Source organism: Oryctolagus cuniculus, chromosome 4, assembly GCF_964237555.1.
Source record: "Oryctolagus cuniculus chromosome 4, mOryCun1.1, whole genome shotgun sequence".
NCBI classification, from domain to species: Eukaryota; Metazoa; Chordata; class Mammalia; order Lagomorpha; family Leporidae; genus Oryctolagus; species Oryctolagus cuniculus.
This window is the reverse complement of record NC_091435.1, coordinates 30,933,550-30,959,712: the sequence shown is the minus strand read 5'-3', so window position 1 is coordinate 30,959,712 and position 26,163 is coordinate 30,933,550. Positions and strand designations below refer to the sequence as shown.

The 26,163-nt window shown below is 36.5% G+C and overlaps 1 long non-coding RNA gene across 2 annotated transcripts in view; it reads left to right on the top strand.

The window, feature by feature from the left end:
• The first annotated feature begins 362 nt into the window (after nt 1-362).
• LOC103350594 (uncharacterized) overlaps nt 363-26,163 on the top strand; it is a 663,701-nt gene continuing 637,900 nt past the window's right edge. The window contains exons 1-2 of one of the 2 annotated variants that reach the window (XR_011387760.1): nt 363-495; nt 20,012-20,296. This is a non-coding gene — a long non-coding RNA (uncharacterized lncRNA). Of the gene's footprint in view, nt 496-20,011; nt 20,297-26,163 lie in introns of those variants that run through there. The other variant, XR_011387767.1, reaches the window with a different exon arrangement.

The window sequence follows — 26,163 nt, the reverse complement described above, 5'->3', positions numbered from 1 at the left end:
TCACGTTGTCTGCAATCAAAGAAGAAAGACAAATACCTTCATACAGTTTTCACTCTCCTGATGACAGCATGCCAAGCACCTGAGGATGTAGCGTATTTTCTTTTTCACTGTCTGCATTAGAGCTGGAGTTTATTGAAGCAACCTGGCTCAGGAGACATTGAGGAACACAAGGACTTCTCTGAGCCATGTTTTAGCAAAAGACACAAAGGAGCGTCCCAGTGGCTCCCAAGAGAGCGGAGTCTGTTTTGATTCATGAAAGCATCTCAGAAAGGCTCCAAGATGACAGTGTCAGGGACTTTGCTTTTTCACAAGTCTTACTTCCTGGAGAGGCACCTCCTGGAGAGGTAGCTGAAAGAAAAGTTAATTCAGCTGATGAAAAATCAATTTTATTTCTGGTTGCATGGAGAGTAAAGCTGGTGCTTTCTCCCTCATAGAAGAGACTTTTTAGGTAAAAACAAGCTGGCAGCCATGGGCAAAGCCCAGAGAATATGAAAGGTAAGGCCCCATCCCAATTGGGTGAAACAACTGTGATTTGTGCAATTCTTATATATGTCATATTTTACACTATATATAAACACACGCACACACACACATGTATATATATATATACACACATACTGCAGCTTAGCCTACCCTAGGCCATGGTCTGATGACATTATAGGGAACATGTGATTTTCAGTGGTGACTTTTAATTCACACATTTGGGTGGGTATTCTATCTGCAAACTCTTCACAAGAGAAACAAGTGGTTAAGTGGATCCTTGAAGAGTTAACAGAATTCTCAACATGCAGAGAATGCTGGCCAAATTCTAACTTGTTGATTCAGCTGAGAATCATGTTTTCTCTGACACTGGGAGCAGGCTCCCCACGCAAGGGCCTTTCTTGCATCTTTCTCCTGGAGGGATTCATGGCAGGGATCAATTTATCTTCCTTTTCCTGCCAAAAAGCATGTTAAACCTTGATCAGCTTTCTTTTCCTCTCTACCTCTCTACCACCAAGGTATATTGATCTTAAACATTCTGATTCACATAAATAGGGGGCAGTGACTTTATTCTAAATGCTGTTTAAATTCCAACACTGATGATCCGGGAGACTGTGGTAAATGACACGCACCGAACTTGCATTTGGGTCTGGATACCAAGAAAGATATTTGAACAAGTTACTTCATTTCAGCATCACAACAGTGTTCTGGAATAGGCTTATCTCTGTTTTGTAGATGGATATATTTTGCTTCCAAGCAGAAGAGTCAAAATTGGAAGCCATGCTTCCACCACAAGCCTGTGCTTTGCCTTCTCTATTACTTTGCTATTTACTTTACTGAACTTCTCTCAGAAATACTCAGTTCATTCTTTTAGGGAGAAGTGCATGTGGAAAGTACTGCGTTCTCCAGAATTCCACCTTGAGGGGGAGGCTGCAAGCGTCAATATTAAATATTAACAGAAGTATCTGCACAGTCATGACCATCTGAACGAGTATGGCAAAAATAAGAAAAGAACTCAAATGTTTCTACATACCATACATTTTGTATATGTTTGTTGACACTTATTTTTTATATTTTGCTTAGATGTTTTTGTTATTTAAATACAATTAAGAAAAAATGACTCCCATTTTGTCCTAACCCTCTTAATAAGGAGTACCCACCCCTGACTCTATAAATAATTACCTCATTTTCTTTTAAGAAGAAAGATTGATTAGAAAGATTGACGGGTAGAAGGACAGATAGTTGGGGGAGAGGGACAGAGAGGAGAGAGGGAAGAGGAGAGAGAGAAAGAACATGTGAGAGCAATCTTTCAATTGCTTGTTTGTTCTCAAAATGCCTGCTGTATCCAGGGTTGGGCCAGGCCCAGAACTCCATCCAGGTGCGTGGTAGGGAACCAAGTACTGGAGCAATCATCTGCTTTTCACAGGAAAAATAGCAGGAAGCTGGATGAGAAGCAGAATAGCTGAGACTTGAACCTGGCATTCTGATTGGGAATGCAGGGGTCCCACCCAAGTGGCAGCTTAAATTACTATGCCACATTGCCTGCCCTTCATTTCCTTTTGGTGTTATTTCCTTTCAGTGTTGTGATGTCATTGTTTGGTTGTTATATATCATGTGGAGAAAGATCAGGTGGAATAATATTGAAACTATTGTGAAGATATTATCAATGTGCTCAAAACCGTTAAGCAGAAAAACAACTATTTTCCATGCTTTACCTTAAGTTTCTTGTCCATATTCACTGCAGTGTTGCTAAATATGGTGCATCACTTAATGTTTATTTTTGGTGTGTTTTTATTGTACGGTATTAAGATTACATAAGTAAGGATTATGTTTCATTACATGTAATAAATTTTGAGTGTAGAACACTAAAGATTATTTTTCTCCTCTTAAAAGAAGCTACTCACAGCCCGGCTACTGAACATCTGTCAGGAATATGAATTGGCTGAGTAGGTACAATGAATGAATTTCCTATAAACTCTGAAGACCTGCTCCAGTTCTCAAGCCAGGGTCAAAACAGGACACCCTTGTTGGGTGAAATGAGTTCACTGATTAGGCATGAGGGTTCAAAAGGAAGAACAGATTCCTCATTCAGCCATATCTAGACAAGGCTGAAGGCAACAAGTGTAAGAATGCAGTGTCAGGAGAGGTCTCTGCGATGAGAGCCCTTGGCCTGTTTACCTGTTGCCTCACTGTTCAGGTCGTATTGCCTCTCTCTATCTGGAGCACAACTGTCATTCTGGACTCTCCCTTCGACTGAGATGTCTTTCATGGTCTTCTGACCCTGGCATCACATAATTTCCCCTTTGGAAAGGTTTTCTCTTTCATTTTGACGAATCTTATCTTCCCCTGGATTAACAACCTTTTTATATTGGATGCTTTGATGAATAAATGAGTATATAGTAGGCTAAATATCATGTGTACATCTTGATAGATATTCAAACCTGGAATTACTACCCAGATTCACATATAAAATATTTCTGGAGCACAAAAGTAGTTCTCTTGTACTCCCTTTTATTTTAATATCTTTACCCCCAAAGATAAACACTATTCTAACCTCTATCACTATGGATGCTACACTTGATCTTAGCCAAAAGCCCAAGAAGCGATTGTCACTATGGATGAATTGAAATGAAATCATATAGAATAAATATATATTTTTTTGTGGCTGACTCCTTCAGCTCAACACTTTCTCAGTATTCTTGATCGTGGCTGTAGTTTGTTCATTTTTGTTGTTGTGTAGTAAATCATTTTGTCTGTTCTATCATTGATGAATTTTTGGGTTATTTACCAAATCATCTCATACATGTCTACTAGTAGAAATACAGTTCTGTTTCACTTAAGCATATATCTTGAGGCAGAATTTTTGGATCATTGAATAAATACATACATTTAGATTTAGTAGATCTTGATAAAGTGTTTTCCAAAGGGAGTGTACTAACTAACAACCCAGCTAGAAGATTATAAGAGCCTTCATTGGTCCACAGACTCGAAAACACTTGGGGAATACAGGAAACACTTGATATTTTTAATTTTTTTGCAATTCTAGTGCCTGATTTTAATTTTCATGTCCTTAGTGCAAAATGATGCTGATCTATTTTCAAATACTAGTTGGCCATTTCGATATCCTCTTGTGAATTGTCAGTTCCATTCTGTTTCCCATTTAGAACTGGGTTGCTTGTAGTTTTTTGTTATTTATTTGCAGGGCTTTTTAGATATTTTGGATGTGACCCATTTTATATATTTTAGGTACTTCATACATCTTCTTGCATTATGTTTTTTAAACCAGTTACATATTGTCACAATCATGCTGATAAATAATAACAAAAATATAGGTGCATAGAGGAATACTGCTTATTTTAAGAGTCATTGTAGGTTTCTGGTGATTTCATATGGGCTGTCTCATGCATTTACAATTATCTGTGGGTAAACCAGACAGCTTCCACGTCTGAGTTGGCTGCTTATTGACTTGTGTAGCTTGGCGTTATATTTAGTTAAACTACAGGCAGTTTAACTGGGCTTCATATGCCTCATCTTCCAGCAGACTGTCTTCTCATAATCATGGCAGAGGAACACAAACCAGAAAACCAAATACAAAGTTTAGGGCTGGAGCAAACAATACCTTAGTGAGAGGAACTGAGAAGTCAGTCTCATAGTAAAGAATGAAGAATTAGAGTCAATATACCTTACTTGCCTTTTTACTCTATAGTATAAAAAATAAATTGTTTCTTTGGATGAATATACTTTCCTAACTTTTCTTTTATAGTTCACCACTTTTTGCTGGCTAGGAAATTTTTGCATACTCTAATTTCACAAAGAAATTCTTCTTCTAGGTTTTTTTAAATTGAAATATTGTAATTTTGTCTCATTTTAGGTCTATAATTAACTGTAAGCTAATATTTCTGCAGGGTCTTAAAATATCAGATAACTATTTTTTAAAAAAATATTTATAAGAACAGAACAAATTCATGTATTTTATATATACAGTTCCAAGAGGATAATGATAATTCCCACTCTACCTTACCCTTCCTCCCTCTCTCACTCACACCCTCACTCCTTTTTCCTTATTTTATTTCAATTTTTACAATGACATACTTTCAGTTTTCTTTAAAGTCACAAGCTTAGGTGCCAGCGCTGTGATGCAGCAGGTTAATTTCCTGGCCTGAAGCACTGGCATCCCATATGGGCACTGGTTCTAATCCCAGCTGCACCTCTTCTGATCCAGCTCTCTGTGATGGCCTGGGAAAGCAGTAGAAGATAGCCCAAGTCCTTGGGCCCCTGCACCCACGTGGGAGACCTGGAAGAAGCTCCTGGCTCCTGGCTTCAGATCGGCACAGCTCTGGCTGTTGAGGCCATCTGGGCAGTGAACCAGCCAATGGAAGACCTCTCTGTCTCTACCGCTCTCTGTAACTCTCTTTCAAATAAATAAAATAAATCTTAAAAAAATAAAGTCACAAGTTTAACCCTCCACCAAATAAAGGATTCAATAGGTAGTAAGTAGAAAAACCACTGTTCCTCAATGGTATAGACAAGGGCTACAAACAATAATCAGATCTCAAAATGTGAATTTCACTTGTATACATTACATTTTTTTTGTTTAGTCACTGAAAACAATTTTGAGATAGTTATAGCTTGTGTTTTTTTTTTTTTTCTTGACTCTTACACATGTTAGGTGTATAACAAAGTGTTAAGCATGATTTGTTGTAGAGGAGACACTCCTTGTTCCTGAAGTAAAGTGAAAAGTGTTCCATATTTTACCTTTAGGAATTGCATTATTTATTTACCATATCATTTATGTGCTTAGAAGCTTCCTTTCTTTTTTTTAAAAAATATATATTTTTTACTTGAAAGAGCTACACAGAGAGAGAACCTTACCAGTGATATAATTTGATTTTGGAGTTTTATTTCTAGGGAGATATTTAATTCAAATTCAATTTTATTGAGCAGATAGGTGACTATATATTGCTAGTTTCTTTATGTTTCAATTTTGCTAAGTTATGCTTTCTAGAGAATTAGTTCATTTAATGTATATTTTCCAACTTATGGCATAATCTGATTTTAATCTTTCCTGTTTACTCTTTAATACCTTTATAATATATGTATGTTTTCTTTTTCATTTCTGATATAAATATTACATTTTTGCTCCTCTTTTATGGTATTTCTAGAGCTTTATTAATTTTAATTTGTTTTTAAAGAACCAATTTATCCTTATTATATTTCTCTGTCATGACAGCTTTTTGCTTCATTCATTGATTTCTACACTTAATATTTATTATCTCCAACTTTCATTGGGATTGCCTTGGTTTTATTTTAGCACTTCTTTGAACAAAAGTGCAACTTTTAATATTTTTCTTTTTAATGTATACATTTAATCCCATAGGTCTTTTCTAGTTACTGCTTACTTAACATGCACCTAACAAATTTTGATAAGCTATTTTATTTCTATGCTATTAAAACCATCTTATAATTTTGATTGTTTCTTTGATGTGAGCTGATTTAACATGTATTGCTAAATTTTCACTTATACATTTTTGAATATCTCTATTCATCTGCTTTTAATTTATAGTTTAATTTCCCTTTGATAGGATAAGAGATCTGGTATGATTACAATCTTCTGAAATATTCTAATGCTTGTGTTATGGTTCAGCATATATTCCAACTATACTCTTCATGAAAATTAAATTCCAGGAAAGGAGTTTGATATAGCAGTTAAGCCTATTCAGGTTGCCACAATCCATATCAGAGTGGCTAAATTGAAGTCCTGGGTCTGTCCTTGATCCCGGCTGGCTGATAATATGTACTTTGTAAGGCAGCAAATGATGACTGAATTGTTTGGATCCCTGCCTCCCATGTAGGAGAACTGTGCTTGAATCCCAGGCTCTTGGTTGTTATAGCCTGGTCTAGCCTGTGCCTGTCTCTGTCTCTATTTTTCTTTTGGTCTTCCTGCTTTTCAAATAAAAATAGAAAAAATTATATAGTTATTAAGTCATTTTTTTCTTAAAAGGAACCTCTGCAAGAGGTTTTTGCCCTTTTTTTCTATAAATGCTATGAATTTATGATGGATTAGCGTAAATTTAGAATTATTATATTTTCCCTATTAATCTTTTTTATGAAATGCCTCTTTTATCTCTCATATACTTCTTTTCTTAAGTTCTCTTTTGTATAGTATTATAATTTCACCAGTTTTTAACATACTGTATTAAAAAGCTTTCTTTTTTCTTTTTTCAATTTAAAAAAAAGTTATTTAATGTGAACAAATTTCATGTATTTCTGAAGTAATTTGTATATCATTTTACTTTGAATTTATCTCTGCCCTTATATTTATTGTTTATCTCTTATAAACGGCATATAGCTCAATCATGTTTAAATATCTAGTCTGAAAACCTTTGAATTGAATGTTAAAGCATTTATATTTAATGTAGCTACTGATGCAGTTGATTTTATGTAAACAATGTTATTGTTTTATGCTTGTTCCATTTCTTTATCATCTCTCCCTTTAGATTAATGAAGCTCCTTTAGCTCATTTATTTTTTGATTAGCTATTTAGATATGCATTCTTATAGTATTGCATTAGATTTGCTGCATATCACAGTGTCTTCTCTGGCTTTACAGTTTACCAAAATTTAATACTGCTTCTACTTCCTACTAAAGTAACAATTTTGTCACAAATTATGCTTATGCCCATCTACTTTTTGTATTATTGCCGGTTTACTTTAGAAAATTTTTCCTCAATACTCCAGGAGGCATTTAAAAAATATTTGTTTATTTGAAAGGCAGAGTTAAGAGAGCAGATGCAAAGAGACAGAGAGGGAGAGAGAAAGAGAGCGAGAGAGAGAGAGCACTTCCACCTTCTGGTTCACTCCCAAATGGACATAGTGGCCAGGACTGAGCAAGGTGGATGCCAGGAGCTTCCTCCGGGTCTCCTTCATCATTGCAGGGGCCAAAGCACTTGAGACATCCTTTGCTGATTTCTCAGGCACTCCAGCAGAGAACTGGATTGGAAGTGGAGCAAACTGGACTCAAACCAGTGCCCATATGGGATGCCAGCACTGCAGGCAGCAGCTGTACCTGCCATGCCACAATGCCGGCTCTAGAAATATTTTAAATCCTACAAGTCATTATTATTATTGGTGCTTTTATAACTTTTAATGCATTACTCTCTATAGTGCTTATATCAGTGATTATTTTCCTTGAATTTAAAGACCTCTCCCTCTTTGGTATTTTTTGTACACATGTGATGATATTAAAATCTTCTGTGTGCTTTAATTATATTTAATTTGAGTTCATTGTTTGAGGGATATTTCCAACAAAGATAGAATTCTAATTTTTCAGTCACTATTTTACCCTCTTTCAAGACTTTAAATGTGTATTCCACCATCTTCTGGTTTTCATTATCTCAATTGAAATGTCAGGTGTAATTCCTACTGGTGCTACACTGAATGTGGTCTCCCTGCCTCTCTGTTTGAAAATTCCTTGTTTTTGGTTTACATAGCTAGACTGTGACGTAACCATGTATGTTTTCTAGCTTAGTTTTTGTCTAGTTTCTTAAATTTATGAGTTGATTTCTTTCATCAGTTTGGAAAATGCTTCATCAGAAAGTCTTAAAATATGCTTCTGCCATATTCTCAGTTTTCATTCTTTCTGAAACCCTATTATACATATTGTAGATATTTACATAGTATCTACATGTCTCATATTTTATCCAGTTTTTTTCTCTCACCTGTTTTCCAATTCACCAACTCTGATCCACAGTTTCAAACATTTTATTAAACACTATAAATTTACTCTCAATTTCAGTTTTTGTGTTTTTTTTTTTTTTTCAGTTCTGGAATTTTCACTTGAATTCTTTCATAGTAAATGTCTTGGCCCTGTGAGAATCCCCATGCTTAACTCTAAATTTATGGGGTATCAATTATATTTATTCTAGAACACCTATTAACTATATACCTGAATCAATTGTGGATCTGTTTCTATTTTTTACCTCTTGTTTCTTAGCCAGTTTGTAATTTTAAAAACATTTTTTATAATTTTTTTTTCTTTTATAACGTACCAGAAGAATTTTGTGGAAAAAAAATAGAAGTATACCACTAGTGTTTCACCAAAGGTTTTTTTTTTTTAAGTATATTTTGTTTATTTTATTTTTATTCTTAATTGCAGAGAAAGATTCTTAGTTTTAGGTCACAGCACATCTTGGATGAGGTCCTTACTTCCAGGAAGTGACCTGTTGGAGGGCTGAAAGAGTAGAAACTCAGGGAATTTTTATCTTTGTGGGCTTTGAATTCCCATCTCTGCCTTACCAAAACTGCTCTTTAGCTTAAATCTCTGTTTACATTTTTAACTCTTTTCTGATATATTTCTTGGATTCTCATCTTGCACATGTATATTCACAGCTTAGATATCAGTCAGTGACTTGATGGGAAATTGCAAATGGATTCTGAAGCTCTGTTACGTATTTCCTCTTCCCTGTGAATTATGTTCCTAAGCCACAATTTCAGCTTTAACCTTAAATTCTACCTCTGTAACCAATTAAACTGTCAGCTTTTTTTTTTGGGGGGGGGGTGGCATGCTTTGATTCTAGGCTTCTCTGCCAAATATTGTTAAACTCATTTAGAGAAAAACCTAGATGACTATGTAACCCCCCTTTCTCATGGATCATATCCCTTTAATTTCTTTCTTTCTTTCTTTCTTTCTTTCTTTCTTTCTTTCTTTCTTTCTTTGACAGGCAGAGTGGACAGTGACAGAGAGAGACAGAGAGAAAGGTCTTCCTTTTTTTTGTTGGTTCACCCCCGCCCCAGTGGCCACTGCGGCCAGTGCGCTGTGGCTGGTGCACCATGCTGATCCAAAGCCAGGAGCCAGGTGCTTCTCCTGGTCTCCCATGGGGGTGCAGGGCCCAAGGACCTGGGACATCCTCCACTGCACTCCCAGGCCACAGCAGAGAGCTGGACTGGAAGAGGGGCAACTGGGACAGAATCTGGCGCCCCAACCAGGACTAGAACCCAGTGTGCCAGCGCCACAGTTGGAGGATTAGCCTATTGAGCCGCGGCCGGCCAACCCTTTAATTTCTACTTGTGTTGATTGTATTCCAAAGCTTTCAAGCAGCAAATTTTTATATTTTGTTGAACTTTATAATTGTTTTCAGTAGGTGCATTTCTCAATGCCAGGTACTGTGTACATAAACAGAACTAGAAAAGTAGAAGTTTTTGCCAACTGTTTAGAAATTCTCCACTAATGTACTATAGTGTGAGCCTATATTTACTTATTTTGCTGAGTACTCAGGGAACTTTCTCTGGAAAGTCATTTTCTCTTTTTTCAGAATATTTCCTTGTGTGGCAGTCATGGCACCAGTGGGTTAAGCTGCTGCCTGTGACACTGGAATTCCATATGAGCATTGATTCAAGTCCTGGCTACTCCACTTCTGATCCAGCTCCCTGCTAATATGCCTGGGAAAGCAGCAGCAGATTGCTAAAGTGCTTGGGCCCCTACTACCCATGAAGGAGACCTGGATGGAGTTCTGGGTTCCTGTTTCACTCTGGCCCAGGCTTGAACATTGGGGACATTTGGTAAATGAGCCAACAGATTGAAAATCTCTCTCTCTCTCTCTCTGTGTGTGTGTGTGTGTGTCTCCCTCTCTCTCTAACTCTTTCAAATAAGTAAATCTTTTACAAAAAGAATATGTCCTTGAATTCTTTCAATGACGACTTTTTAATTTTTTTTCTTTCCTTTTCCAGGGACTCTTATTATTTAAATTTTTGAATTCTTTACACTGTCCTATAATTTTTTCTCTCCTATTGTATGTATATTTGTCTCTTTTCTATGTAGTAAAGGAAATTTTCTCAAATTTATCTTCTGACTGCTGTTTAGTTTCACATTTTTATTATCATAAACTTAATTTCTAAAACCTTTTTTGTTAAATAAACATTCTCTTAGTAGCACCTATTATTTCATGAGTATAATAATTTTTCATATCTCCTGATGATATAAATGATAGTCTTTTAAATATTATGATTCTTTTGGTATAATCCTATTTCCTGCATTTTGCTTCTTTTTGTGTTTCTTATTCTTTTCTTTTTATTTTCCATCTTTTATTGTCAGTGCCCCATGTATTTGATTTCCTGAATAAGTGATATGGTCTATAAAGCTAACAGAAGCTCTGAGAGCATGGCAGGGCTTATCAACTGTGAGCTTCACCAAATGCAATATGGCTAGTGCAGTTGTTGTACTTGTTACTTAGGTTATACTTGCTGCTGTACCAAATAGATTCAACACTTTCCATGGCTTAAATACACATAAAATAATTTCTGGCTTGTATAGTAGTAGTGAACATATGAATATATCCCTCATAAAGATACTCATTTAATAGGTAGAAATAACCAACAGAAGTTTTGTCATCTTTAATAGATGATGTTCAAGGTCGCACTAGATATCATCTGCATTTCAAACAGCTGAAAACAGAAAAGGCAGTAGAGGAAAATCATTTGGAAAGACTATTTGGATGGACTTGTCAGGCCTGGAAGAGATGCCCATGGATTCAACTAATAGTCCATCGCCATCTATTTGGGTACATGTTTATATAGTAATAGGAAGAAATACAGTCTCTTGCTGGATGGCTATGTGCTAGGGACAAATATATACTGTAAAAGTAGGTGATAGTTTTTTTCAACAGCTAGCCATCACTGCTAGCTTATTGCTAGTTTACTCTGGAATATTTTTTTCTCTAAATACCCAGCCTCCAGGAGGCATTTTTAGTGGTGGGTTTGATTTTTTTCTTTTTTTGCTAGATCATATTGCGGTATAGTGTCTTTTATATTAAAAATATTAATTTTAATTTATTTGAAAGGTAGAGACAGAGATTGAGATTGATTGGTTTTCCATCCCCAAATACCCACAATAGCTATGCCTGGGCCTGGCTGAAGCTGGGAACCAGGAATTCAATCAGGTCTCCAATGTGGGTGATGGGAACCCAACTATTTGAGCCATCACTTACTGCCTTCCAAGGTACATATTAGCAGGAAGCTGAGTCACAGTGAATTCTGAAGTTGAATCCATTCACTCTGATATGAGATGCAGGCATCCAGGGTGGCATATTAAATATTGTGCCAAATGCATTCCCCTATTTTTAAAAATTTTAATTCACATATAATATCTCTACATTTTTATGGGGTACCATGCTATATCCAATAATGTAAATTGATTACATCTGGTAATTGGCATTTCTATTTCCTTATATTTCACTTTTAGAATTTTTAAAAATTTGCTTTGGGTTGGGGAATGAAGCAACAGAGATCTCCCATCTTCTGGTTCACTCCCTATGTTTTAATGGCCATAGCTGGGGACTGAAGCCAGAAGATTGGAGTGCAAATCAGGTATCTCTTTGGGTACCCAGAATCTAATTATATTAGCCATCACTATTGTCCATGCAGGATCCACATTAATGAGAAGTATAGTCAGGAGCTGGAACCAGATACAGAACTCAGATAGGTATATCAACTCTGAAATGGGACACCGGCATCCTAACCAGCATTTTAACTGCTAGGCTAAATGCCCATCACTCCTTATGTTTTTTCTATGTGTTTAGAGCCTACTAGCTTCTCTCTTCCAGTTTTTATATAACACATTGTAAACTATAATCGGCGTACTGTGCTCTGGGAAGGCAGAACTTGGTAAATCTGTCTAGCTGCACTTTGATACCTATTATCTAAGCTCCTTCTATTTCTTCTCTCCCCACCTTTTCTACTCCCTAGAAATTGGTATTCTAAGTTCAGATTGACTTCGTAAAACTTTCACATATGAGAAGTCATGCTTATTTTCTGGCTTATTTCACATAACAGCATGACCTACATTCCTATCCATTTTGCTGCAAATAGTAGGATTCCACTCTTTCATGGTTGAATAATATTCCAATCCATTTCACATTTTCTTTTTACAGTATTTCATCAACTGATAACTTTGATTAATTCTGTATCTTGGCTATTGTGACTAGTGTTGCAAGGAGCATGGGAGTGCATGTATCTCTTGGTATGCTGACTTCATTTCCTTTGGGTATATATATATATATATTTACATACACATATATATTTAATAGTCATTCTAACTGGAGTGAGATGATACTTCATTGTGGTTTTGATTTGCATTTCCCTGTTGGCTAGTGATATTGAGCATTTCTTCATACATACATTGGTTGGATATTTGTGTTTATTTTGTGATATGTCTATTCAGAATCTCTGCTAATTTAATAACCAAGTTTTTTGTTGTTGTTACTGAGTTTGCTAATGTTCCTTCTATAGGATAAAGATAGAGAAGTCAGCATTTTGAGTCTATTTATTTAGGGAATAAGATGGAGTGAGAAGAATCTAAGGAGCTAGAATGTTTATCATGGACTTTAAGCTCCTGCTAAAGAGAAGAGGAACCTCATCTTTGCTGTGTCACTGCTGTTTAACCTTTACGTGATATGCTTTTACTGTAGTGAGGAAGGTGAATTTTCCCACCAACACTGAATAGAAGAGGTACAGTGTTGTAACTTTGTAATAAGTTTCTTATTCCCCATCCTCTGTTACCATTACTCAAAATATCTGTGCTTCTAGTTCTTGGACCACTTTGGATGGCTCCTGTATTTATTACCTCTGGTGGGTCAGTCATGCACCTCCTAAATTTTTATGTTTTTTTCTTTCATTCTCTCTGTTATTTTCCTTTAAAAACACCCTAATTATTGGTATAGATTTTTGAACAATATTCCATGTTACCAAGAAGTTCACGTCTAATTTGAAGACAGTAACTAATACATTTTTATCCTTTCAAATTATGTTATCATGCTTCCTCATAATCATTCTGCCATTTTGCCTCAGTGAAAGAAGGATTTCTGGGCTCTATAGTATGATAAAAAATTATGTAAAAATGAAATTTCGGCCTTCGCCGTGGCTCACTAGGCTAATCCTCCGCCTTGCGGCGCCGGCACACTGGGTTCTAGTCCCGGTCAGGGCGCCAGATTCTGTCCCGGTTGCCCCTCTTCCAGGCCAGCTCTCTGCTGTGGCCCGGGAGTGCAGTGGAGGATGGCCCAAGTCCTTGGGACCGGCACCCCATGGGAGACCAGGATAAGTACCTGGCTCCTGCCATCGGATCAGCGCGGTGCGTCGGCCTCAGCACGCCGGCCGCGGCGGCCATTGGAGGGTGAACCAATGGCAAAGGAAGACCTTTCTCCCTGTCTCTCTCTCTCACTGTCCACTCTGCCTGTCAAAAAATTAAAAAAAAAATGAAATTTCTACCACAAGGGAAACAAAATCACTAACTCCTCTGATGTAGGTGAGCTTTGGACAAGAGAAAGGGGGAGGGGAGCAAGTGATAAGATATGTGTGTACTTTTGCTTGCCTACCTCTGAGATGAAGTCTCTGGGAAATTATTATTAAATGTATTACTGGTACTAGTTTCAGTTTTGAGAGATGGATTAAACCTAAAGCCTTCATTATTCAAAAAGTAGTCTTTATTGTTTGTTTGTTGTCAAAATTACCAGAAACTTAGTGATTTAAGATAGTGCAATTTATTATCTTACAGTTCTTAACATTGGGAGTTCAAAGTGAGTGTCACCAGGCTAAGACTATGGTGTTGGGATGGTTCCTTTATGGACATGCCAGAGGATAAGATACTTCCTTTGCTTTTCCAATGTCTAAAAGGCAACTCCCTTCCTGCTCATGACCTTCTTCCCCTACCTCAGATACCAACAGTTTTGCATCCCTGATCATTCCTCTGTAGCCCCATGTTCCTCTAACTTCTGCTTCCTTCTCTCACTTTCAATGACCCATGTGCTTAATTCAGGTCTCTTCAGTTAACTGAAGATAATTCCTATTTTAAGATTAGCTGATGAACAACCTTAGTCAGAATCCTTAATCCTGCTTTGCTTTATAAGGTGACACATTCACAGTTTCTGGGAATTAGAATGTGGATAACTTGGGGTAGGGTGTGGGATGGGAGGACCATCATCTGCTCTCTACTACAGAAGGAATTGAGACTGAGACAATTGTTATAACCTAAAAGAATTATATAAATTAATTTGCTGACTTAATTTTCCATCACTACCTCTCACCACCCAATGGAATGGGGCATATGAAAGAAAACAGATAACTTTTAGAGAATAAAGATGCCATATTTTCCATTGCACATCTGTGCTGTCATGTGAATAAATTTTGTTTTTTTGGTGTACGCAGCTTAGGAGATACAATCTGACAATTTTTTATCACTGATTTAGTAATCACTGCTTAATATAATTTTAATTAATTCCATTATTTTCTAGCTAAATTTGAATGTTAACCACAATTTTTACTTAGATGAAATTTAGATAATTTTAGATTTTTGGTGACAGCTTCTCAAATGAAAGATTTTCAGCAGTGGGCATTTGGCACGGTGGAAAGACACAGATAGGGATACTTGCCTCCCATACTGGAGTATGTGGGTTGGAGTTCTAGCTCTGCTTCAGATTTCAATTTCTAATATGTACTATGGGAGGTAGCATATTATGGCTCAGGTAACTGGGTCCCTACCACTCATGTCAGAAACCCATCCTGAGTTCCTATTCCGGGTTTAGGCCTGGCTCAGTCTTGGCTATTGCAGGCATTGGGGGAGTGAGGCAGGAAATGGGAAATCTCTCTCTTTTCAAACAAAATGAAAATAAATACATACTTTTTAAATATTTTGCTTTTTTTCTTTGAGTTTTCTTCTATTGTCTGTACATAGGAGAATAGATAACATTTATTAAGATTTATTTGTTAATTTGAAAGGCAATCTTACAAAAAGAGTGAGAGACAGAGAGAGAGAGGACCTTCCATCTTCTGGTTCATTCCCAAAATGGTCTCAAAGACCAGGGGTGGCCCACACCAAAGCCAGGAGCTTCTTTCAGGTCTCCCATGGGGATTTAGGAGCCCAATGATGTGGGCTATCCTCAGCTACCTCCTCAGGCACATTAAGAAGGAGCTGGATTGGAAGTGGAGCAGCTGGGACTCAACCAACCCTTAAATCATATTAATTATAGAGCATGATGTTAATAATTATGGATACCTGTGTTTCTTTTCAAATAGAATACTTGTGTTTACAGGGTTAGTATGTTTGAAGATGTTATTCTCTCTTGCATACTTTTTCAATTTTTTATTTTATTTATTTGATAGATAGAAAGTGAGAGAGAAAGGCAGAGAGGAAGACCTTTCTCTCCCACGCAGGTGCAGGCGCCCAAGCACTTGGGCCACAGTGGAAAGGTGGACTGGAAGAGGAGCAACCAGGACTAGAACCGGCGCCTATATGGGATGCCAATGCCGCAGGTGGAGGATGAATCAAGTGATTAATCCCTCTCTTGCATACTTAGATGTAATGATTTATTATGTTATCTTCATAAAATTGACCTTTAATAAACGATCTTAATTATTACAACTGGAAGCACTGCAAGAGAAATTTTAAAAATTGTGGAAAACATGGTTTTCCCACAGAAGACTTGCACACCTTTTTGAGGTCAATATGAACAAGGTCAACCATAACTTTGCTAAAAGTATTCTTTGAAAACAGAATCCAGACTGGAAAGACACAGTGTCACTTTAAAAAACAAAAGCAAACAAACAAAGACAAAAAATCTTTATGTTCCCCCCTATGCCATAAAGATGATCATTATGAAAGAGTTTAGGCGTTGCATATTTGGAATCCGAAACAGAGACAGATTTGAAGCTGTGAGTTTGTGGATACAAAGCAGTCAGCATCATTCTGATGATGAACTACATCTTGTTTATTGTCTGAATGCTTGTCATTGTATAAAAAGAGACATCAACTGTGGTTCCTTGATGTTGATTACTCTATGAATATTTCCACAGTTATTAAAACTGTTTATTTTCAAATAATGAGTCACATTAGGAGACTGACAGTTTGCTTTGCAATTTATTATTTTTATATCACTTTCCAAGTTGGCTCTCCTTACAGAATGCATGGTATTATTTATAAAGTTAACATGGTGGTTGTTATTTCACATTCCTACAGCCAATTTGTGCTGACTTGACTCTTTTGGTGAGATCATTGTGATTATAATTCTAAGGTTATGCTTTTGATCTTTGCAAAGAAGTTTGCTTTCCTCTATCCTGGGAACACAGATGGCACTCATGTTCTCCACACAGCTATCTTATAAATGTGTGGCTTTGATCTTCTGGGAGGAGACCATATATTCCTTATCTATAGTAAAACTCAACCAATTAAGAGTATCCTGCCAACAGCAGGTCAGAACAGTATTTTTAATAAAGGTTGGCAGCGTGATGAGTGAAAATACACTAACTAGTTACTAATTTTCTTTGCATAGCACGTCTAAAATTAACATTTAGGTTTACATTTCTAAGGTATATTGTAGATACAAATTCTCTAGTGAAGTGAACCAAAAATAATGATATTGCACATTCATTTTGGATTCAAATACGATTAGAATATCACAATTATATTTTGTGTTTGGGGAGTGAGAGAAATAATAAAGCTTAATGCTAGACTTTTATGAAAGGTGCAGTGTTAATTTCCAGTATATCTAAAGACTCAGTGACAGAATGTTTCTAAGTAGGAAGTCTAACTTGTCTGTACATAGTAGTACTTAAGACCTCTGCTATTGATAGTTGTTCAGTTGTTTATAATTACCTACTTGTTTAAGTAGGTCAGCTATGGATCACCCTCAATCTTGTTTATAAAATTAATATATTTAGTAAAATCCTTTGTATAATATTAAGGTTTCCAAACACATTCTATGTAAGTGAAATCGAAATCTACTGAAATTATGAGAGTTTGATGTCTGGTTTGATGTTTACTTAACGAAACAGATGAAGAAAAATTAAGTATCAATTTTTTTATTTTCTTAAGTTTTTTAATGCAATATCAGATGAAGGGATTAATACAATTGGGTAGAAGAATTACACAGTCTTCCAAAAAAATGACTACCATTATTGTAAATGTGTGTGTGTGTGTATGTGTGTGTGTGTGTGTGTGTGGTGGGGGGAGAGAAGGAATAGGATGGAGTGATGAGGTCTACAGATTTAATCTGATGCTAGTCAAGTTTGATGATTCATGTAGATATTTAGAAAATTTAGATTTTGATAGGAAAATCATCAAAAAGTGAACCAAGGTACATTTTTGCTTTCTTCTGATGTCGTCTACACTTAGAGAAGAAGCGTCTCACATTATGTATCAGTAAATGATTTTACTTTGATTTCTGGTGTGTTCTCTCGATATGTGCAGTGGTTCTGCAATAAACTTGTAGTATTTTCTATTATAATTTGTACTTTCATCATAGCCTTATGATCTCTTGGTCTAGTTAGGAATTTACCTCTCCCACATCTCCTATTGGAATTTGATTTTAGGAAACTATAAAGAGCTTTGATTTTCCTTTAAAATGATTACAGAATTAAAAATCAACTTGAGTTCATTTTATTATAAGAAATGTTTAAATATTAGACATGACTATAAAATATACATATATCAGGATTTATTCTCTGGTATAAGTATATTATGTATTATATACATATATCTTCATGGATAAAAATGAGTTACTGTTTCTAGTCATGTGTCTACTGTAATGATTAAATCTATTTCTGATTACAAAATCATGAGCTAAAAATGAAGAGGTCCAATAAATAGGTAAACATAGGCAAATTTTTATCTTAGGAAATGATTGATTCATAATGTTAGCATTCTGATTTAAAACAGGAAATATGTGTGGTGAAATAGGTAATACAAAGCTTCTGAGCACATCTAATTTTTATGATAATCCAAATATCATATCTGCCAAGACCTGAGCCAGAAATCTTCATTTCAAAATGTTTATTGTTTCATAATGTGAATAAAAGGTCATGAACAATTCAAATTTGCTTTACTGTTCCAGTTTGTCATACTTACACATTTTGGGTAGTATTTCTTCCCACATCCTTTATTAAACAAAGAGGTAGTACCCAAAGAAACTCCAGGCACCTTCTCTTCCTGGTCATCATATGCTGCCATTCTCCCCCGAGAAATTAATACATCTGTATGCTGGATCATGTCTTTTTATCTCCTGCTGCAGAATCAGTGGTCAGAACAGCAATTCTGTCTATGAATATGTAAAGACAGCATGCGTGAATTTTTTTTAAAAAAATTAGCAGGCAGTTTTCAACACAGACCCTGTCCAACTCTAACTAATATGCAAAAAGTGGAGATTTAATCTTTCAAGTGCTTTGAGTCGGTGTTACAAGACATGCTATAACTATGTAATATGGAGATACATAACGAGGCATATGCAGATGCTCATGTCTGAGTTCCGAAAAAAAGAATCGGCACCTAGGCATGGCCATGATGATGTGTGCACATTCACTTACTGCTTCTCTCTGATGCCTAGTGTTATGAAAAAAATGCCTTGGGTCCCTAATAACCTTTTATTTGCTGACTAGGTTCTACCCGCATAGCTCACCTCAATAAATGACTAGAATAATGTTATATATATATATATATATATATATACATACATATATATATATATGCACACACATGCAAGCATACCCACATAAACACATATTTTCTTTTGAAGGGCAAAAATGATGCCAAAATCCACCGCAGTATTCTGGAGGAAGCATTAAGCTCTGGGAAGGCAATAATTGGTGGATTTTATTATTGAAATAAGCAAGCATGTTCATGAATATTTTTACGGCGTGCCTGCCCATGCGCCACTCTGTGCAAACAGTGCCATTGCAGCCTGTGCGCGGTAATTAGGTTGATGCAATTACGGTGAAATAAAGGAAGCTGCACTGATAATTTCACAGTGAATATTAAAGACATATGTGCCTTCCAGTGTACAATAAATGAACCTGAACTGCTGTCAGGGTCTACAAGGACAGTGTGGCCAATGCACCTATTGTGTCCCTGCTGCAGAAAGGAGCCTGCCGATTGGCCACTGTCTGCAGCACATAGCACTGGCTGGTTATAAAGGACTTGTCTAGGGGAGAGCCTGTAGGTACTCCATTGTCTGGTAAAGTTCATATGACTGCATTCTTTTTTGCAAGGGGGGTGGAGGGGGAGTGGGGAAGGAGGGGGTGTCAGCTCAACTGTAAAAGCTGCACAGATTTTTTTTTTTCTTTCTCTCTCTCTGCCTCTCCATAGATCGTTTCTGTTTCATGCCCTGTCTCATTTTGCATAGCTAAAAAAGAATGCTAATTAAGATCCCTTGTCTTAACCTGAAAATAATGACTCGGCTGTAATTAGAAATCTGGTGAGGGTTTAAAATTCTGGTAGGGGACTAAAAAGATCACTTAACGGTGCTTAGGAAGAAAATGAAGAATTATTTTTCTGTAATCAAGGTAAACATGGGAGGGGTGGGATCTCCCATCTTTTTAACCAATTTAACCAATGATGTTCTACTGCAGATAAGAAGATACTGTATTTCCAAACCTATTTTAACCATCCAATTGAAAGGACACAAATCAGTAGCAATAGAAACCTTAATCCTCCTTAGGATGCAATTCAGATGAAAGAACTGCTTTTTTATTTTTCTTTTTGTATGTGTGTGTTATAGATGGATCTGAGAATGCTGTCTGGGCTTGGTGCCAGGGGCTGGTATTTCACAGCAGCGACCGCCTCACAGACGAGCTGTGGGAAGCAGGAGGGAGACTCTCTCTTAGGGTGCCACTACTATGGAGACACAGCTGGGCTGAACAAGATTTGCTTCAAACGACAACAAGAGAGACAGAGAGTATCTGGTTCAACCGCTGCCCAAGCAGGCAGGCACCAGAAGAGCTAGCAGCCAATCCGGCCATGCTCGAAGCCAGCTCTGCAGCTCAGCCAATCAGTGACATCACTGGTGAGAAACTCATTTACATCATGCAGTAATGAACTTTGCTTAACATAGCCTTCCCCCTTTCCTGCTACCCTCCCCATATTAGATCCTTCCATTAATTATTCTGCTGGCATAATTTAAACCGCTTATGCAAAAAATGTGGCTACATTCTCTCTGATAGCTTTTACCTTTCCCCATTGGTGTCTGCTGTCACTGAAAGTGATTCCGGGTACAATTCTATTTTGTTTCAACCTTGTAAAATTATGTTCTCATTCTCAAAAGAAAAATCTTAGCAAAAATGGAAACATTGTTTCTGGGATCTGATCCCTCTTCTTGTGAATACATTCCTTCTCCAAGTCGGAGTCAGAATTGCAGAAGGGAGTAGAAAATAAGGGCTGTACTGCCATGGAAGTTGCAATTTTTCCAAGCGATGTGCATCTTCGAGCCTCCTTTAATGTTTCCAGATTTTATGCTGCAGTGGCCATTTTACATGTAGTGCTGTACCCAAAAAGCACTTATGTGCATCTGTCACATGAAGGAAAGTTCACCCTTGTTATATTTCATTCTTCACTGCTCTCAGCCAACATGTCATTTTATTAATGAATAGAACTGAGGTCATTTCTGGACAAATCCCCCCCTTCCCATCTCAGCACAATGCACCTGATTTGCATCCATTTACTAGAAAAACTGAATACAAGAACCAGCTTGAAATGAAAAGAAGTTTTAAGGGAACAGCTTACATATCATTTCAGAATTTATCACAACAAAGCTTGTTTTTCAGAATGTGCAATATTTAACATCTGCCTTCGTGTTTCTATAAAAATGCCTGATCTCCATTTGCATTGTAATACCTTTAGCAAATTTACAGGATTGTTGTATAACCAAAGTATACAAAATGAAATCATATACACCGATGGGTTCATTTTTTTCTACCAAATACCTTTGGAAACATGATTTTGTTTTGTATACTTGTATTTTATTTGAAAATGCTAAATTCCTTTGCTCTATGAATAACTTAAAAGACTGGAATATGCAGCATGAGAAGACTTCAGGTTGCTTTATAGAATCCCAAAGGGCAAAACTGGGACACTCTTCAGTGAGATTTCTATTAAGACTTCTCTTTCTTGCAAACTGGCATTAAGCTGTTTTCTGGCAGGTCAGGGAAAGTTTCACTGTCTTTTTAAAAAGAATGCTTTAAATATAATTATCCAAAGACATGGAATCTTTAAAATATTCACAGGGGTTTCATAACAGTGCAGGGTTGGTTTAAGAAGCTTAAAGAGTACGGTGATAGGCATAGTCATTTTTCAAGCATATGAAGGACTTAGATGAGAAACCATGGCCCTTTTAATTCATGAGGTATTCCATCATGCCATCATCAGTATTCAGGGGGCGACTATCCTGATCAGTCACAAGCTCTCCTGCTGCAGATCCTGTAATTTGAATCATGTGTAATAATATATTATCCTACTGGGGACCTTCTTTCAGTAGGGGAATGGTTTATACATCCTGGTATAAGAGAACTTTTGGCTTCTAGCCGACTCACAGCCATTACTCACATAGGCAATCATGATAGTCTTTCTGAAGGAGTAACATCTGCACAGACGCCTCAGCCAAGAATCTGCAACTTCCCCCACATTATGAATTACAATTTCTTGGAATTGGGAACACTTGACAAACTGAAGTAGAAAAATGGAAGGTTTAGAGGAATGGATCAAAATTTTATTGAGCGTGCCATGTGGTGACAGCACAAACTCCTATTCCTTTGGAATGATGGAGAGTGGAGGGGAAAACTTACCCCAAGCACACCTAGATGTGTGCATTATTTTCAGACACAGCTGAAATGTAATGTGGGTTATAAAGACTTGGCGGCCTCTGGGTTTTCTGGGGATATCCTAGCAAGGTCATGTGAAGGTTGTGACCACATGGAAGGTTAAATGTGGGTGGAGATGGTTGTGAGAGGGGAGAAAGTGTTGTCTCTTCAGGAAGGAAGCGATTTGGTACAGCAGGAACTATTTTGATCCAGGAGTTAAAAATTCTAGTAATGGCTGTGATTCTTTTTCCTGTCCTGACATTGATTAGATCACATAATTTCATGTTTCAGCCCTGAGAGATTTTTTTCTCTTTAGAGTTGTCTCCAGTTTTTAACAACTGAAATCCTGTTTTTGTTTCACAGGCCAGTGTAAATGTCCCCCTGTCTAAGAAATCCTTCCATATCATCACAGCCAGAATCTCTTACTTCTTCCCCCATCTCTCTCACCTCCGTTATCATTGTGACAATCAATTCTACTCTAAGAGTCACCCGTGTGTAGTATATATCTTTGCCACTAGACTGAAAGCCCCTTGGGGACAGGGACCACATTGAATTCACTCTCCAGCCCTAGCCCTAAGAATCATAAATCATTGTTCCTAGGTTTTAAATCCATGCTTTAAATAATGAGATCAGTACATTACAAATGGTAGAGGGAAGATCATGAAATTCCAGGATTTATTGTTATTGATGTCAACTATTACCACCATGTACGAGCTGATGTCACTATCAGAGTCCTGCCTTTCATGGCGTGAGTCTTTCATATTGAAGCTCTGAATAAATGGTTGCTGCATTATTTTATTGAACGACAAGTTGTAGGGAGATGTAAATCATTTCATCTATCAAATATAGATTTATCCAAATTATTTTAGTGTTTTTAACTAGAAAATAAATGAAATCCATGTAAATTCATTGTGAAACAACTTTGATGAACACATTACAGTATCCAGCTCAACAGTTAATGATGTGGAAGAATTAATTAGTTGGAAGAGATAAGTCAGTAATATTGGTTATTGAAATGCTCCAGAAATGATAATAAGTCAGGTCACATGGAATCCTGAGTCTTAGCCTTAGTGTTATAATTAAAATATATTTTAACCTGTATTAATATACTATTTTAAGAGTATATTTTATATAGTTCTGATATAATTTGATGTTATAATGCCAAAATATTGTTGATTTCATGTTACTTATATATTTAAGTTTATAATTTTTGCTATTTTGCTACTATTGAGTTGAGATTAATTTCTTGGGAAAGAATAATATTCTTGTTAATAAATTGTCTACATTTTAAAAATTCTATTTCTAACTGTTCTCCCTTACATTTTGTGACAAAAGATTGAGATACCTTAAAAAGATGCTCATTTTTAATTTTATATCTGGAAAAATAGAATTTTTTTAGAAAAATAAAATTTTTCAAGCTGAAAATTAGCTAAAAATATTTTGTAACAGTCTTAGGTAGAAGTATCTCACTCCTAAGTGTGTACTTTCAAGTTCCTGGGGTCACTGAGACTATGTCTCAAATACAGAAAGATTGGTTCAATATCCTTTCACTCTACCAAATGATCTCTATTTTTAACACAAGCAAAAAGGCATTGGATAGTTATATATTACTATAATGCTGGAATGTCTAGTAAATTATACTCATGTATATAATCAAATAGTATATGTAGGATTCAGATATATTGGCAAAAAAGGGAGACCAGACCTTACTGAGGTGAATTTCTTCCACTGTCCTACAATAATATGATCAGCCAATAATAAATAATTATTTATGTTAATATTCTTTTAAAAAGATTTTGGTTTTGATTAAAAAAGTGGCAACCTGATATCTGGGCTTAGTTTGCAGTAGCTTTGAATTCAGTTCATACAAGGATTGCATCTTAAATTACAGGTTTGGTTAAATAGATTTGGGCGAGAACAATTTGAACTTTTTCAAAAAACTAATGAATTGTGCTGTTATTCTTGACTTTTTTTCTTATTTGCTAAAGTCTCTAGTTGTCTAAATGATGAAATATGTCCTTCTATCCCAGAATTTAAAAGAGAATTCTGAACTTTGTAAATGTACAGAGATGAACTATGCCCACTTAGAAACAAATTTCTCAAAGACAAGAATATAGTAAGAGTCTATCTAGCATCTTTTATGTAGAAATCATCCGAAAGAATTCAGAGTGATTGGGTAAATGTAGAATTCTTAAATAAATAGAGATGTTTCTTTACAGCATGTTTGAGATAGGGTAACTTCAAGCCACTTCCATCAGAGTAACAGTGTTGTGTTTTCTAAACTTATTTAAAATAGTGATAAGCAAGATAGAAGCAATGAAACAGTCTCCTTATTTTGCTACTCTCTAATACCATAGTGGTGTGATTCTTTTTTCAAAATTAACTTGTCAGGAAAGCAGGATAAATATTTGATTTATATAATGAAAATTTTGGATTTGTGATTGCGACTCACCTATTTTTCAATGGTACCAGTATAAATGAAACTAGCCTAAAGAGTTTGCATACTTTGGTATTTTTTTCTATTTGGTTCTTGTGTTTTGAAAGACTTATTTATTTGAAAGCATTACAGAGAGAGACAGAGGGACACACACACACACATACACACAGGAAGAGAGAGAGAGAGAAAGAGAGAAAGAGAGAGAGAGAAAGAGAGAAAGAGATATCTTCTTCCACGGGTTCATTCCCAAGATGGCCTCAACAGCCAGCTCTGGGCCAAGTGGAAGACAGGAGCAAGAAACTTCAGCAGGGTCTCCCACGTGGGTTGTAGAGAGCCAAATCTGTCCATCCTCTGCTGCTTTGCCCAGGACCTCGGCAGGGAGCTGGATCAGAAGTGTAGCAGCCAGGATAAAAACCAGCACCCGTATGGGATGCTGGCATCACAGGTGCTGGCTTTACCTGCTACACCACGTCGCTGGCCCCTCAACTTGATTCTTAAAATTACCAGTGTCAAGAGCAGTATCAAGTATATTTAGCTGATTAATGAGTACTTTCGTGCATGGTAATGTGTCTTGCTGCTGATAACAAAGGGTATTGTTCTAAAATAGTTGCTGACACAAGTAGAGGAACAAGTGAAGGGATCAATGTCTCATATTAACTAGGAATGAGCTGTATGTCATAACATGTACTGTGCAAGCATTATTTTAATTTTCAAATCAGCACATCAGTAGTATTGTTAACCAGTTTTATAGATGATAAAACTGAGTTTCAGAGAGGTTAAACTGCTTCACAAAATGACATAACTAATAAGAATCAAAACTGAGATTCAAATCAAAGATTCTGACTTTCAAGTTCATATTCTGAATCTTTATGCCCAAATTGAATAATAAGTTTGTGAGACTTTGCCAGTTGGCTGTAGGAACAGAATATTATTTTCCTGGGGCTCAAATTGTGGTATAGTGGGTAACGCACCAGGGAAAGTGGCAGAAGATGGCCCTGGACCCCTTTTCCCATATCCCATATATCTCTCATTTCCGATTGGCCCAGCTCCAGCAGTTGTGGGCATTTGGGGAGTGAACAAGTGGATGGAAGATCTCTCCCCCTGCCACACACACACTCTGTAACTCTGCCTTTCATGTAAATAAATAAAAATTTAATAAAGGATGTGATTTTCCAATATTATGTTCATAAATATGTGGTTTATTTTTAATGCCCATATATACTTTTGCTTTAGTATTTTATATCTCAGTTTTAAAACTATTGCCCTCACACTAATATATGGGCCAACATTTTCCTTATATTTTGGTGTTTATGCAACCATTCAGATCATTTAATGAATGCAATCAAGAGCAGTTTCTATTGTTCACCATTATTTAAGGGGAAAGAGAGAGCAGAGGTATGAGAGAAAGAAATAGAGTGAGTGAGTGAGTGTTCTGGTCCATTGGTTCAGTTCCTAAATACCTACAAGAATTGGAGCTGGGATAGACTAATGCCAGGAGCCAAGAATGCATGCAATGGTGACTCCATGGTAACTGAGGAACCCTACGTGAGTAACCACCTTTGCCCTTCAGGAGCAGGGATCTGGAATCAGGAGCTGGAGATGGGGATCACACCCAAGTACTCCCATTTGAGACACAGGCAA